The sequence below is a fragment of the Atractosteus spatula genome, chromosome 8 (genome assembly GCF_055471065.1).
Source record: "Atractosteus spatula isolate fAtrSpa1 chromosome 8, fAtrSpa1.hap1, whole genome shotgun sequence".
Lineage (NCBI taxonomy): Eukaryota > Metazoa > Chordata > Actinopteri > Semionotiformes > Lepisosteidae > Atractosteus > Atractosteus spatula.
In genome coordinates, this window is record NC_142713.1 from 12,891,806 (window position 1) to 12,908,614 (window position 16,809).

Sequence of the window (16,809 nt, forward strand, 5' to 3'; positions counted from 1 at the left end):
GGCTGAAAAACACGTTTTGAAAACTGTGTTGTTCCTGCCCTAAAAGTTACATGGTGGTGACCAAAGTTGCCAAAACGTGTTTATTTCTGCTGAAAAACACGATTTGACAATTTCTGAGCACTGGGGTTAAGGGCTGACTCAATGTGCTCTTCTGAGCCAGGCAGTTACACTGCGAATCTAAGGGCTGAGAAAAAGCGTTTATTTCGGGCTGAAAAACACGTTTTGAAAACTGTGCTGTTCCTGCCCTATAAGTTACATGGTGGTGACCAAAGTTGCCAAAACATGTTTATTTCTGCTGAAAAACACGTTTTGACAATTTCTGAGCACTGGGGTTAAGGGCTGACTCAATGTGCTCTTCTGAGCCAGGCAGTTACACAGCGATTCTAAGGGCTGACAAAACGCGTTTATTTCGGGCTGAAAAACACGTTTTGAAAACTGTGTTGTTCCTGCCCTATAAGTTACATGGTGGTGACCAAAGTTGCCAAAACATGTTTATTTCTGCTGAAAAACACGTTTTGACAATTTCTGAGCACTGGGGTTAAGGGCTGACTCAGTGTGCTCTTCTGAGCCAGGCAGTTACACTGCGAATCTAAGGGCTGAGAAAAAGCGTTTATTTCGGGCTGAAAGACACGTTTTGAAAACTGTGTTGTTCCTACCCTATAAGTTACATGGGGGTTACCAAAGTTGCCAAAACATGTTTATTTCTGCTGAAAAACACGTTTTGACAATTTCTGTACACTGGGGTTAAGGGCTGACTCAATGTGCTCTTCTGAGCCAGGCAGTTACACTGCGATTCTAAGGGCTGACAAAACGCGTTTATTTCGGGCTGAAAAACACGTTTTGAAAACTGTGCTGTTCCTGCCCTATAAGTTACATGGTGGTGACCAAAGTTGCCAAAACGATCTTATTTCTGCTGAAAAACACGTTTTGACAATTTCTGAGCACTGGGGTTAAGGGCTGACTCAATGTGCTCTTCTGAGCCAGGCAGTTACACTGCGAATCTAAGGGCTGAGAAAAAGCGTTTATTTCGGGCTGAAAAACACGTTTTGAAAACTGTGTTGTTCCTACCCTATAAGTTACATGGGGGTTACCAAAGTTGCCAAAACATGTTTATTTCTGCTGAAAAACACGTTTTGACAATTTCTGTACACTGGGGTTAAGGGCTGACTCAATGTGCTCTTCTGAGCCAGGCAGTTACACAGCGATTCTAAGGGCTGACAAAACGCGTTTATTTCGGGCTGAAAAACACGTTTTGAAAACTGTGCTGTTCCTGCCCTATAAGTTACATGGTGGTGACCAAAGTTGCCAAAACGTCTTTATTTCTGCTGAAAAACACGTTTTGACAATTTCTGAGCACTGGGGTTAAGGGCTGACTCAATGTGCTCTTCTGTGCCAGGCAGTTACACTGCGAATCTAAGGGCTGAGAAAAAGCGTTTATTTCGGGCTGAAAAACACGTTTTGAAAACTGTGTTGTTCCTACCCTATAAGTTACATGGGGGTTACCAAAGTTGCCAAAACATGTTTATTTCTGCTGAAAAACACATTTTGACAATTTCTGTACACTGGGGTTAAGGGCTGACTCAATGTGCTCTTCTGAGCCAGGCAGTTACACAGCGATTCTAAGGGCTGACAAAACGCGTTTATTTCGGGCTGAAAAACACGTTTTGAAAACTGTGTTGTTCCTGCCCTAAAAGTTACATGGTGGTGACCAAAGTTGCCAAAACGTGTTTATTTCTGCTGAAAAACACGATTTGACAATTTCTGAGCACTGGGGTTAAGGGCTGACTCAATGTGCTCTTCTGAGCCAGGCAGTTACACTGCGAATCTAAGGGCTGAGAAAAAGCGTTTATTTCGGGCTGAAAAACACGTTTTGAAAACTGTGCTGTTCCTGCCCTATAAGTTACATGGTGGTGACCAAAGTTGCCAAAACGTCTTTATTTCTGCTGAAAAACACGTTTTGACAATTTCTGAGCACTGGGGTTAAGGGCTGACTCAATGTGCTCTTCTGAGCCAGGCAGTTACACTGCGAATCTAAGGGCTGAGAAAAAGCGTTTATTTCGGGCTGAAAAACACGTTTTGAAAACTGTGTTGTTCCTGCCCTATAAGTTACACGGGGGTTACCAAAGTTGCCAAAACATGTTTATTTCTGCTGAAAAACACGTTTTGACAATTTCTGTACACTGGGGTTAAGGGCTGACTCAATGTGCTCTTCTGAGCCAGGCAGTTACACAGCAATTCTAAAGGCTGACAAAACGCGTTTATTTCGGGCTGAAAAACACGTTTTGAAAACTGTGTTGTTCCTGCCCTATAAGTTACATGGTGGTGACCAAAGTTGCCAAAACGTCTTTATTTCTGCTGAAAAACACGTTTTGACAATTTCTGAGCACTGGGGTTAAGGGCTGACTCAATCTGCTCTTCTGAGCCAGGCAGTTACACTGCGAATCTAAGGGCTGAGAAAAAGCGTTTATTTCGGGCTGAAAAACACGTTTTGAAAACTGTGTTGTTCCTACCCTATAAGTTACATGGGGGTTACCAAAGTTGCCAAAACATGTTTATTTCAGCTGAAAAACACGTTTTGACAATTTCTGTACACTGGGGTTAAGGGCTGACTCAATGTGCTCTTCTGAGCCAGGCAGTTACACAGCGATTCTAAGGGCTGACAAAACGCGTTTATTTCGGGCCGAAAAACACGTTTTGAAAACTGTGTTGTTCCTGCCCTATAAGTTACATGGGGGTTACCAAAGTTGCCAAAACATGTTTATTTCTGCTGAAAAACACGTTTTGACAATTTCTGTACACTGGGGTTAAGGGCTGACTCAATGTGCTCTTCTGAGCCAGGCAGTTACACTGCGATTCTAAGGGCTGACAAAACGCGTTTATTTCGGGCTGAAAAACACGTTTTGAAAACTGTGCTGTTCCTGCCCTATAAGTTACATGGTGGTGACCAAAGTTGCCAAAACGTCTTTATTTCTGCTGAAAAACACGTTTTGACAATTTCTGAGCACTGGGGTTAAGGGCTGACTCAATGTGCTCTTCTGAGCCAGGCAGTTACACTGCGAATCTAAGGGCTGAGAAAAAGCGTTTATTTCGGGCTGAAAAACACGTTTTGAAAACTGTGCTGTTCCTGCCCTATAAGTTACATGGTGGTGACCAAAGTTGCCAAAACATGTTTATTTCTGCTGAAAAACACGTTTTGACAATTTCTGAGCACTGGGGTTAAGGGCTGACTCAGTGTGCTCTTCTGAGCCAGGCAGTTACACTGCGAATCTAAGGGCTGAGAAAAAGCGTTTATTTCGGGCTGAAAAACACGTTTTGAAAACTGTGTTGTTCCTACCCTATAAGTTACATGGGGGTTACCAAAGTTGCCAAAACATGTTTATTTCTGCTGAAAAACACGTTTTGACAATTTCTGTACACTGGGGTTAAGGGCTGACTCAATGTGCTCTTCTGAGCCAGGCAGTTACACTGCGATTCTAAGGGCTGACAAAACGCGTTTATTTCGGGCTGAAAAACACGTTTTGAAAACTGTGCTGTTCCTGCCCTATAAGTTACATGGTGGTGACCAAAGTTGCCAAAACATGTTTATTTCTGCTGAAAAACACGTTTTGACAATTTCTGAGCACTGGGGTTAAGGGCTGACTCAGTGTGCTCTTCTGAGCCAGGCAGTTACACTGCGAATCTAAGGGCTGAGAAAAAGCGTTTATTTCGGGCTGAAAAACACGTTTTGAAAACTGTGTTGTTCCTACCCTATAAGTTACATGGGGGTTACCAAAGTTGCCAAAACATGTTTATTTCTGCTGAAAAACACGTTTTGACAATTTCTGTAAACTGGGGTTAAGGGCTGATTCAATGTGCTCTTCTGAGCCAGGCAGTTACACTGCGATTCTAAGGGCTGACAAAACGCGTTTATTTCGGGCTGAAAAACACGTTTTGAAAACTGTGCTGTTCCTGCCCTATAAGTTACATGGTGGAGACCAAAGTTGCCAAAACGTCTTTATTTCTGCTGAAAAACACGTTTTGACAATTTCTGAGCACTGGGGTTAAGGGCTGACTCAATGTGCTCTTCTGAGCCAGGCAGTTACACTGCGAATCTAAGGGCTGAGAAAAAGCGTTTATTTCGGGCTGAAAAACACGTTTTGAAAACTGTGCTGTTCCTGCCCTGTAAGTTACATGGTGGTGACCAAAGTTGCCAAAACGTCTTTATTTCTGCTGAAAAACACGTTTTGACAATTTCTGAGCACTGGGGTTAAGGGCTGACTCAATGTGCTCTTCTGAGCCAGGCAGTTACACTGCGAATCTAAGGGCTGAGAAAAAGCGTTTATTTCGGGCTGAAAAACACGTTTTGAAAACTGTGTTGTTCCTACCCTATAAGTTACATGGGGGTTACCAAAGTTGCCAAAACATGTTTATTTCTGCTGAAAAACACGTTTTGACAATTTCTGTACACTGGGGTTAAGGGCTGACTCAATGTGCTCTTCTGAGCCAGGCAGTTACACTGCGATTCTAAGGGCTGACAAAACGCGTTTATTTCGGGCTGAAAAACACGTTTTGAAAACTGTGCTGTTCCTGCCCTATAAGTTACATGGTGGTGACCAAAGTTGCCAAAACATGTTTATTTCTGCTGAAAAACACGTTTTGACAATTTCTGAGCACTGGGGTTAAGGGCTGACTCAGTGTGCTCTTCTGAGCCAGACAGTTACACTGCGAATCTAAGGGCTGAGAAAAAGCGTTTATTTCGGGCTGAAAAACATGTTTTGAAAACTGTGTTGTTCCTACCCTATAAGTTACATGGGGGTTACCAAAGTTGCCAAAACACGTTTATTTCTGCTGAAAAACACGTTTTGACAATTTCTGTACACTGGGGTTAAGGGCTGACTCAATGTGCTCTTCTGAGCCAGGCAGTTACACTGCGATTCTAAGGGCTGACAAAACGCGTTTATTTCGGGCTGAAAAACACGTTTTGAAAACTGTGCTGTTCCTGCCCTATAAGTTACATGGTGGTGACCAAAGTTGCCAAAACGTCTTTATTTCTGCTGAAAAACACGTTTTGACAATTTCTGAGCACTGGGGTTAAGGGCTGACTCAATGTGCTCTTCTGAGCCAGGCAGTTACACTGCGAATCTAAGGGCTGAGAAAAAGCGTTTATTTCGGGCTGAAAAACACGTTTTGAAAACTGTGTTGTTCCTACCCTATAAGTTACATGGGGGTTACCAAAGTTGCCAAAACATGTTTATTTCTGCTGAAAAACACGTTTTGACAATTTCTGTACACTGGGGTTAAGGGCTGACTCAATGTGCTCTTCTGAGCCAGGCAGTTACACAGCGATTCTAAGGGCTGACAAAACGCGTTTATTTCGGGCCGAAAAACACGTTTTGAAAACTGTGTTGTTCCTGCCCTATAAGTTACATGGGGGTTACCAAAGTTGCCAAAACATGTTTATTTCTGCTGAAAAACACGTTTTGACAATTTCTGTACACTGGGGTTAAGGGCTGACTCAATGTGCTCTTCTGAGCCAGGCAGTTACACTGCGATTCTAAGGGCTGACAAAACGCGTTTATTTCGGGCTGAAAAACACGTTTTGAAAACTGTGCTGTTCCTGCCCTATAAGTTACATGGTGGTGACCAAAGTTGCCAAAACGTCTTTATTTCTGCTGAAAAACACGTTTTGACAATTTCTGAGCACTGGGGTTAAGGGCTGACTCAATGTGCTCTTCTGAGCCAGGCAGTTACACTGCGAATCTAAGGGCTGAGAAAAAGCGTTTATTTCGGGCTGAAAAACACGTTTTGAAAACTGTGCTGTTCCTGCCCTATAAGTTACATGGTGGTGACCAAAGTTGCCAAAACATGTTTATTTCTGCTGAAAAACACGTTTTGACAATTTCTGAGCACTGGGGTTAAGGGCTGACTCAGTGTGCTCTTCTGAGCCAGGCAGTTACACTGCGAATCTAAGGGCTGAGAAAAAGCGTTTATTTCGGGCTGAAAAACACGTTTTGAAAACTGTGTTGTTCCTACCCTATAAGTTACATGGGGGTTACCAAAGTTGCCAAAACATGTTTATTTCTGCTGAAAAACACGTTTTGACAATTTCTGTACACTGGGGTTAAGGGCTGACTCAATGTGCTCTTCTGAGCCAGGCAGTTACACTGCGATTCTAAGGGCTGACAAAACGCGTTTATTTCGGGCTGAAAAACACGTTTTGAAAACTGTGCTGTTCCTGCCCTATAAGTTACATGGTGGTGACCAAAGTTGCCAAAACGTCTTTATTTCTGCTGAAAAACACGTTTTGACAATTTCTGCACACTGGGGTTAAGGGCTGACTCAATGTGCTCTTCTGAGCCAGGCAGTTACACAGCGATTCTAAGGGCTGACAAAACGCGTTTATTTCGGGCTGAAAAACACGTTTTGAAAACTGTGTTGTTCCTGCCCTAAAAGTTACATGGTGGTTACCAAAGTTGCCAAAACGTGTTTATTTCTGCTGAAAAACACGATTTGACAATTTCTGCACACTGGGGTTAAGGGCTGACTCAATGTGCTCTTCTGAGCCAGGCAGTTACACAGCGATTCTAAGGGCTGACAAAACGCGTTTATTTTGGGCTGAAAAACACGTTTTGAAAACTGTGCTGTTCCTGCCCTATAAGTTACATGGTGGTGACCAAAGTTGCCAAAACGTCTTTATTTCTGCTGAAAAACACGTTTTGACAATTTCTGAGCACTGGGGTTAAGGGCTGACTCAATGTGCTCTTCTGAGCCAGGCAGTTACACAGCGATTCTAAGGGCTGACAAAACGCGTTTATTTCGGGCTGAAAAACACGTTTTGAAAACTGTGTTGTTCCTGCCCTATAAGTTACATGGTGGTGACCAAAGTTGCCAAAACGTGTTTATTTCTGCTGAAAAACACGTTTTGACAATTTCTGAGCACTGGGGTTAAGGGCTGACTCAGTGTGCTCTTCTGAGCCAGGCAGTTACACAGCGATTCTAAGGGCTGACAAAACGCGTTTATTCGGGCTGAAAAACACGTTTTGAAAACTGTGTTGTTCCTGCCCTATAAGTTACATGGTGGTGACCAAAGTTACCAAAACGTGTTTATTTCTGCTGAAAAACACGTTTTGACAATTTCTGAGCACTGGGGTTAAGGGCTGACTCAGTGTGCTCTTCTGAGCCAGGCAGTTACACTGCGAATCTAAGGGCTGAGAAAAAGCGTTTATTTCGGGCTGAAAAACACGTTTTGAAAACTGTGTTGTTCCTACCCTATAAGTTACATGGGGGTTACCAAAGTTGCCAAAACATGTTTATTTCTGCTGAAAAACACGTTTTGACAATTTCTGTACACTGGGGTTAAGGGCTGACTCAATGTGCTCTTCTGAGCCAGGCAGTTACACTGCGATTCTAAGGGCTGACAAAACGCGTTTATTTCGGGCTGAAAAACACGTTTTGAAAACTGTGCTGTTCCTGCCCTATAAGTTACATGGTGGTGACCAAAGTTGCCAAAACATGTTTATTTCTGCTGAAAAACACGTTTTGACAATTTCTGAGCACTGGGGTTAAGGGCTGACTCAGTGTGCTCTTCTGAGCCAGGCAGTTACACTGCGAATCTAAGGGCTGAGAAAAAGCGTTTATTTCGGGCTGAAAAACACGTTTTGAAAACTGTGTTGTTCCTACCCTATAAGTTACATGGGGGTTACCAATGTTGCCAAAACATGTTTATTTCTGCTGAAAAACACGTTTTGACAATTTCTGTACACTGGGGTTAAGGGCTGACTCAATGTGCTCTTCTGAGCCAGGCAGTTACACTGCGATTCTAAGGGCTGACAAAACGCGTTTATTTCGGGCTGAAAAACACGTTTTGAAAACTGTGCTGTTCCTGCCCTATAAGTTACATGGTGGTGACCAAAGTTGCCAAAACGTCTTTATTTCTGCTGAAAAACACGTTTTGAAAATTTCTGAGCACTGGGGTTAAGGGCTGACTCAATGTGCTCTTCTGAGCCAGGCAGTTACACTGCGAATCTAAGGGCTGAGAAAAAGCGTTTATTTCGGGCTGAAAAACACGTTTTGAAAACTGTGTTGTTCCTACCCTATAAGTTACATGGGGGTTACCAAAGTTGCCAAAACATGTTTATTTCTGCTGAAAAACACGTTTTGACAATTTCTGTACACTGGGGTTAAGGGCTGACTCAATGTGCTCTTCTGAGCCAGGCAGTTACACAGCGATTCTAAGGGCTGACAAAACGCGTTTATTTCGGGCTGAAAAACACGTTTTGAAAACTGTGCTGTTCCTGCCCTATAAGTTACATGGTGGTGACCAAAGTTGCCAAAACATGTTTATTTCTGCTGAAAAACACGTTTTGACAATTTCTGAGCACTGGGGTTAAGGGCTGACTCAGTGTGCTCTTCTGAGCCAGGCAGTTACACTGCGAATCTAAGGGCTGAGAAAAAGCGTTTATTTCGGGCTGAAAAACACGTTTTGAAAACTGTGTTGTTCCTACCCTATAAGTTACATGGGGGTTACCAAAGTTGCCAAAACACGTTTATTTCTGCTGAAAAACACGTTTTGACAATTTCTGTACACTGGGGTTAAGGGCTGACTCAATGTGCTCTTCTGAGCCAGGCAGTTACACTGCGATTCTAAGGGCTGACAAAACGCGTTTATTTCGGGCTGAAAAACACGTTTTGAAAACTGTGCTGTTCCTGCCCTATAAGTTACATGGTGGTGACCAAAGTTGCCAAAACGTCTTTATTTCTGCTGAAAAACACGTTTTGACAATTTCTGAGCACTGGGGTTAAGGGCTGACTCAATGTGCTCTTCTGAGCCAGGCAGTTACACTGCGAATCTAAGGGCTGAGAAAAAGCGTTTATTTCGGGCTGAAAAACACGTTTTGAAAACTGTGTTGTTCCTACCCTATAAGTTACATGGGGGTTACCAAAGTTGCCAAAACATGTTTATTTCTGCTGAAAAACACGTTTTGACAATTTCTGTACACTGGGGTTAAGGGCTGACTCAATGTGCTCTTCTGAGCCAGGCAGTTACACAGCGATTCTAAGGGCTGACAAAACGCGTTTATTTCGGGCCGAAAAACACGTTTTGAAAACTGTGTTGTTCCTGCCCTATAAGTTACATGGGGGTTACCAAAGTTGCCAAAACATGTTTATTTCTGCTGAAAAACACGTTTTGACAATTTCTGTACACTGGGGTTAAGGGCTGACTCAATGTGCTCTTCTGAGCCAGGCAGTTACACTGCGATTCTAAGGGCTGACAAAACGCGTTTATTTCGGGCTGAAAAACACGTTTTGAAAACTGTGCTGTTCCTGCCCTATAAGTTACATGGTGGTGACCAAAGTTGCCAAAACGTCTTTATTTCTGCTGAAAAACACGTTTTGACAATTTCTGAGCACTGGGGTTAAGGGCTGACTCAATGTGCTCTTCTGAGCCAGGCAGTTACACTGCGAATCTAAGGGCTGAGAAAAAGCGTTTATTTCGGGCTGAAAAACACGTTTTGAAAACTGTGCTGTTCCTGCCCTATAAGTTACATGGTGGTGACCAAAGTTGCCAAAACGTCTTTATTTCTGCTGAAAAACACGTTTTGACAATTTCTGTACACTGGGGTTAAGGGCTGACTCAATGTGCTCTTCTGAGCCAGGCAGTTACACTGCGATTCTAAGGGCTGACAAAACGCGTTTATTTCGGGCTGAAAAACACGTTTTGAAAACTGTGCTGTTCCTGCCCTATAAGTTACATGGTGGTGACCAAAGTTGCCAAAACATGTTTATTTCTGCTGAAAAACACGTTTTGACAATTTCTGAGCACTGGGGTTAAGGGCTGACTCAGTGTGCTCTTCTGAGCCAGGCAGTTACACTGCGAATCTAAGGGCTGAGAAAAAGCGTTTATTTCGGGCTGAAAAACACGTTTTGAAAACTGTGTTGTTCCTACCCTATAAGTTACATGGGGGTTACCAATGTTGCCAAAACATGTTTATTTCTGCTGAAAAACACGTTTTGACAATTTCTGTACACTGGGGTTAAGGGCTGACTCAATGTGCTCTTCTGAGCCAGGCAGTTACACTGCGATTCTAAGGGCTGACAAAACGCGTTTATTTCGGGCTGAAAAACACGTTTTGAAAACTGTGCTGTTCCTGCCCTATAAGTTACATGGTGGTGACCAAAGTTGCCAAAACGTCTTTATTTCTGCTGAAAAACACGTTTTGAAAATTTCTGAGCACTGGGGTTAAGGGCTGACTCAATGTGCTCTTCTGAGCCAGGCAGTTACACTGCGAATCTAAGGGCTGAGAAAAAGCGTTTATTTCGGGCTGAAAAACACGTTTTGAAAACTGTGTTGTTCCTACCCTATAAGTTACATGGGGGTTACCAAAGTTGCCAAAACATGTTTATTTCTGCTGAAAAACACGTTTTGACAATTTCTGTACACTGGGGTTAAGGGCTGACTCAATGTGCTCTTCTGAGCCAGGCAGTTACACAGCGATTCTAAGGGCTGACAAAACGCGTTTATTTCGGGCTGAAAAACACGTTTTGAAAACTGTGCTGTTCCTGCCCTATAAGTTACATGGTGGTGACCAAAGTTGCCAAAACGTCTTTATTTCTGCTGAAAAACACGTTTTGACAATTTCTGAGCACTGGGGTTAAGGGCTGACTCAATGTGCTCTTCTGTGCCAGGCAGTTACACTGCGAATCTAAGGGCTGAGAAAAAGCGTTTATTTCGGGCTGAAAAACACGTTTTGAAAACTGTGTTGTTCCTACCCTATAAGTTACATGGAGGTTACCAAAGTTGCCAAAACATGTTTATTTCTGCTGAAAAACACATTTTGACAATTTCTGTACACTGGGGTTAAGGGCTGACTCAATGTGCTCTTCTGAGCCAGGCAGTTACACAGCGATTCTAAGGGCTGACAAAACGCGTTTATTTCGGGCTGAAAAACACGTTTTGAAAACTGTGTTGTTCCTGCCCTAAAAGTTACATGGTGGTGACCAAAGTTGCCAAAACGTGTTTATTTCTGCTGAAAAACACGTTTTGACAATTTCTGAGCACTGGGGTTAAGGGCTGACTCAATGTGCTCTTCTGAGCCAGGCAGTTACACTGCGAATCTAAGGGCTGAGAAAAAGCGTTTATTTCGGGCTGAAAAACACGTTTTGAAAACTGTGCTGTTCCTGCCCTATAAGTTACATGGTGGTGACCAAAGTTGCCAAAACATGTTTATTTCTGCTGAAAAACACGTTTTGACAATTTCTGAGCACTGGGGTTAAGGGCTGACTCAATGTGCTCTTCTGAGCCAGGCAGTTACACAGCGATTCTAAGGGCTGACAAAACGCGTTTATTTCGGGCTGAAAAACACGTTTTGAAAACTGTGTTGTTCCTGCCCTATAAGTTACATGGTGGTGACCAAAGTTGCCAAAACATGTTTATTTCTGCTGAAAAACACGTTTTGACAATTTCTGAGCACTGGGGTTAAGGGCTGACTCAGTGTGCTCTTCTGAGCCAGGCAGTTACACTGCGAATCTAAGGGCTGAGAAAAAGCGTTTATTTCGGGCTGAAAAACACGTTTTGAAAACTGTGTTGTTCCTACCCTATAAGTTACATGGGGGTTACCAAAGTTGCCAAAACATGTTTATTTCTGCTGAAAAACACGTTTTGACAATTTCTGTACACTGGGGTTAAGGGCTGACTCAATGTGCTCTTCTGAGCCAGGCAGTTACACTGCGATTCTAAGGGCTGACAAAACGCGTTTATTTCGGGCTGAAAAACACGTTTTGAAAACTGTGCTGTTCCTGCCCTATAAGTTACATGGTGGTGACCAAAGTTGCCAAAACGATCTTATTTCTGCTGAAAAACACGTTTTGACAATTTCTGAGCACTGGGGTTAAGGGCTGACTCAATGTGCTCTTCTGAGCCAGGCAGTTACACTGCGAATCTAAGGGCTGAGAAAAAGCGTTTATTTCGGGCTGAAAAACACGTTTTGAAAACTGTGTTGTTCCTACCCTATAAGTTACATGGGGGTTACCAAAGTTGCCAAAACATGTTTATTTCTGCTGAAAAACACGTTTTGACAATTTCTGTACACTGGGGTTAAGGGCTGACTCAATGTGCTCTTCTGAGCCAGGCAGTTACACAGCGATTCTAAGGGCTGACAAAACGCGTTTATTTCGGGCTGAAAAACACGTTTTGAAAACTGTGCTGTTCCTGCCCTATAAGTTACATGGTGGTGACCAAAGTTGCCAAAACGTCTTTATTTCTGCTGAAAAACACGTTTTGACAATTTCTGAGCACTGGGGTTAAGGGCTGACTCAATGTGCTCTTCTGTGCCAGGCAGTTACACTGCGAATCTAAGGGCTGAGAAAAAGCGTTTATTTCGGGCTGAAAAACACGTTTTGAAAACTGTGTTGTTCCTACCCTATAAGTTACATGGGGGTTACCAAAGTTGCCAAAACATGTTTATTTCTGCTGAAAAACACATTTTGACAATTTCTGTACACTGGGGTTAAGGGCTGACTCAATGTGCTCTTCTGAGCCAGGCAGTTACACAGCGATTCTAAGGGCTGACAAAACGCGTTTATTTCGGGCTGAAAAACACGTTTTGAAAACTGTGTTGTTCCTGCCCTAAAAGTTACATGGTGGTGACCAAAGTTGCCAAAACGTGTTTATTTCTGCTGAAAAACACGATTTGACAATTTCTGAGCACTGGGGTTAAGGGCTGACTCAATGTGCTCTTCTGAGCCAGGCAGTTACACTGCGAATCTAAGGGCTGAGAAAAAGCGTTTATTTCGGGCTGAAAAACACGTTTTGAAAACTGTGCTGTTCCTGCCCTATAAGTTACATGGTGGTGACCAAAGTTGCCAAAACGTCTTTATTTCTGCTGAAAAACACGTTTTGACAATTTCTGAGCACTGGGGTTAAGGGCTGACTCAATGTGCTCTTCTGAGCCAGGCAGTTACACTGCGAATCTAAGGGCTGAGAAAAAGCGTTTATTTCGGGCTGAAAAACACGTTTTGAAAACTGTGTTGTTCCTGCCCTATAAGTTACACGGGGGTTACCAAAGTTGCCAAAACATGTTTATTTCTGCTGAAAAACACGTTTTGACAATTTCTGTACACTGGGGTTAAGGGCTGACTCAATGTGCTCTTCTGAGCCAGGCAGTTACACAGCAATTCTAAAGGCTGACAAAACGCGTTTATTTCGGGCTGAAAAACACGTTTTGAAAACTGTGTTGTTCCTGCCCTATAAGTTACATGGTGGTGACCAAAGTTGCCAAAACGTCTTTATTTCTGCTGAAAAACACGTTTTGACAATTTCTGAGCACTGGGGTTAAGGGCTGACTCAATCTGCTCTTCTGAGCCAGGCAGTTACACTGCGAATCTAAGGGCTGAGAAAAAGCGTTTATTTCGGGCTGAAAAACACGTTTTGAAAACTGTGTTGTTCCTACCCTATAAGTTACATGGGGGTTACCAAAGTTGCCAAAACATGTTTATTTCAGCTGAAAAACACGTTTTGACAATTTCTGTACACTGGGGTTAAGGGCTGACTCAATGTGCTCTTCTGAGCCAGGCAGTTACACTGCGATTCTAAGGGCTGACAAAACGCGTTTATTTCGGGCTGAAAAACACGTTTTGAAAACTGTGCTGTTCCTGCCCTATAAGTTACATGGTGGTGACCAAAGTTGCCAAAACGATCTTATTTCTGCTGAAAAACACGTTTTGACAATTTCTGAGCACTGGGGTTAAGGGCTGACTCAATGTGCTCTTCTGAGCCAGGCAGTTACACTGCGATTCTAAGGGCTGACAAAACGCGTTTATTTCGGGCTGAAAAACACGTTTTGAAAACTGTGCTGTTCCTGCCCTATAAGTTACATGGTGGTGACCAAAGTTGCCAAAACGATCTTATTTCTGCTGAAAAACACGTTTTGACAATTTCTGAGCACTGGGGTTAAGGGCTGACTCAATGTGCTCTTCTGAGCCAGGCAGTTACACTGCGAATCTAAGGGCTGAGAAAAAGCGTTTATTTCGGGCTGAAAAACACGTTTTGAAAACTGTGTTGTTCCTACCCTATAAGTTACATGGGGGTTACCAAAGTTGCCAAAACATGTTTATTTCTGCTGAAAAACACGTTTTGACAATTTCTGTACACTGGGGTTAAGGGCTGACTCAATGTGCTCTTCTGAGCCAGGCAGTTACACAGCGATTCTAAGGGCTGACAAAACGCGTTTATTTCGGGCTGAAAAACACGTTTTGAAAACTGTGCTGTTCCTGCCCTATAAGTTACATGGTGGTGACCAAAGTTGCCAAAACGTCTTTATTTCTGCTGAAAAACACGTTTTGACAATTTCTGAGCACTGGGGTTAAGGGCTGACTCAATGTGCTCTTCTGTGCCAGGCAGTTACACTGCGAATCTAAGGGCTGAGAAAAAGCGTTTATTTCGGGCTGAAAAACACGTTTTGAAAACTGTGTTGTTCCTACCCTATAAGTTACATGGGGGTTACCAAAGTTGCCAAAACATGTTTATTTCTGCTGAAAAACACATTTTGACAATTTCTGTACACTGGGGTTAAGGGCTGACTCAATGTGCTCTTCTGAGCCAGGCAGTTACACAGCGATTCTAAGGGCTGACAAAACGCGTTTATTTCGGGCTGAAAAACACGTTTTGAAAACTGTGTTGTTCCTGCCCTAAAAGTTACATGGTGGTGACCAAAGTTGCCAAAACGTGTTTATTTCTGCTGAAAAACACGATTTGACAATTTCTGAGCACTGGGGTTAAGGGCTGACTCAATGTGCTCTTCTGAGCCAGGCAGTTACACTGCGAATCTAAGGGCTGAGAAAAAGCGTTTATTTCGGGCTGAAAAACACGTTTTGAAAACTGTGCTGTTCCTGCCCTATAAGTTACATGGTGGTGACCAAAGTTGCCAAAACGTCTTTATTTCTGCTGAAAAACACGTTTTGACAATTTCTGAGCACTGGGGTTAAGGGCTGACTCAATGTGCTCTTCTGAGCCAGGCAGTTACACTGCGAATCTAAGGGCTGAGAAAAAGCGTTTATTTCGGGCTGAAAAACACGTTTTGAAAACTGTGTTGTTCCTGCCCTATAAGTTACACGGGGGTTACCAAAGTTGCCAAAACATGTTTATTTCTGCTGAAAAACACGTTTTGACAATTTCTGTACACTGGGGTTAAGGGCTGACTCAATGTGCTCTTCTGAGCCAGGCAGTTACACAGCAATTCTAAAGGCTGACAAAACGCGTTTATTTCGGGCTGAAAAACACGTTTTGAAAACTGTGTTGTTCCTGCCCTATAAGTTACATGGTGGTGACCAAAGTTGCCAAAAGGTCTTTATTTCTGCTGAAAAACACGTTTTGACAATTTCTGAGCACTGGGGTTAAGGGCTGACTCAATCTGCTCTTCTGAGCCAGGCAGTTACACTGCGAATCTAAGGGCTGAGAAAAAGCGTTTATTTCGGGCTGAAAAACACGTTTTGAAAACTGTGTTGTTCCTACCCTATAAGTTACATGGGGGTTACCAAAGTTGCCAAAACATGTTTATTTCAGCTGAAAAACACGTTTTGACAATTTCTGTACACTGGGGTTAAGGGCTGACTCAATGTGCTCTTCTGAGCCAGGCAGTTACACAGCGATTCTAAGGGCTGACAAAACGCGTTTATTTCGGGCCGAAAAACACGTTTTGAAAACTGTGCTGTTCCTGCCCTATAAGTTACATGGTGGTGACCAAAGTTGCCAAAACGTCTTTATTTCTGCTGAAAAACACGTTTTGACAATTTCTGAGCACTGGGGTTAAGGGCTGACTCAATGTGCTCTTCTGAGCCAGGCAGTTACACTGCGAATCTAAGGGCTGAGAAAAAGCGTTTATTTCGGGCTGAAAAACACGTTTTGAAAACTGTGCTGTTCCTGCCCTATAAGTTACATGGTGGTGACCAAAGTTGCCAAAACATGTTTATTTCTGCTGAAAAACACGTTTTGACAATTTCTGAGCACTGGGGTTAAGGGCTGACTCAGTGTGCTCTTCTGAGCCAGGCAGTTACACTGCGAATCTAAGGGCTGAGAAAAAGCGTTTATTTCGGGCTGAAAAACACGTTTTGAAAACTGTGTTGTTCCTACCCTATAAGTTACATGGGGGTTACCAAAGTTGCCAAAACATGTTTATTTCTGCTGAAAAACACGTTTTGACAATTTCTGTACACTGGGGTTAAGGGCTGACTCAATGTGCTCTTCTGAGCCAGGCAGTTACACTGCGATTCTAAGGGCTGACAAAACGCGTTTATTTCGGGCTGAAAAACACGTTTTGAAAACTGTGCTGTTCCTGCCCTATAAGTTACATGGTGGTGACCAAAGTTGCCAAAACATGTTTATTTCTGCTGAAAAACACGTTTTGACAATTTCTGAGCACTGGGGTTAAGGGCTGACTCAGTGTGCTCTTCTGAGCCAGGCAGTTACACTGCGAATCTAAGGGCTGAGAAAAAGCGTTTATTTCGGGCTGAAAAACACGTTTTGAAAACTGTGTTGTTCCTACCCTATAAGTTACATGGGGGTTACCAAAGTTGCCAAAACATGTTTATTTCTGCTGAAAAACACGTTTTGACAATTTCTGTAAACTGGGGTTAAGGGCTGATTCAATGTGCTCTTCTGAGCCAGGCAGTTACACTGCGATTCTAAGGGCTGACAAAACGCGTTTATTTCGGGCTGAAAAACACGTTTTGAAAACTGTGCTGTTCCTGCCCTATAAGTTACATGGTGGAGACCAAAGTTGCCAAAACGTCTTTATTTCTGCTGAAAAACACGTTTTGACAATTTCTGAGCACTGG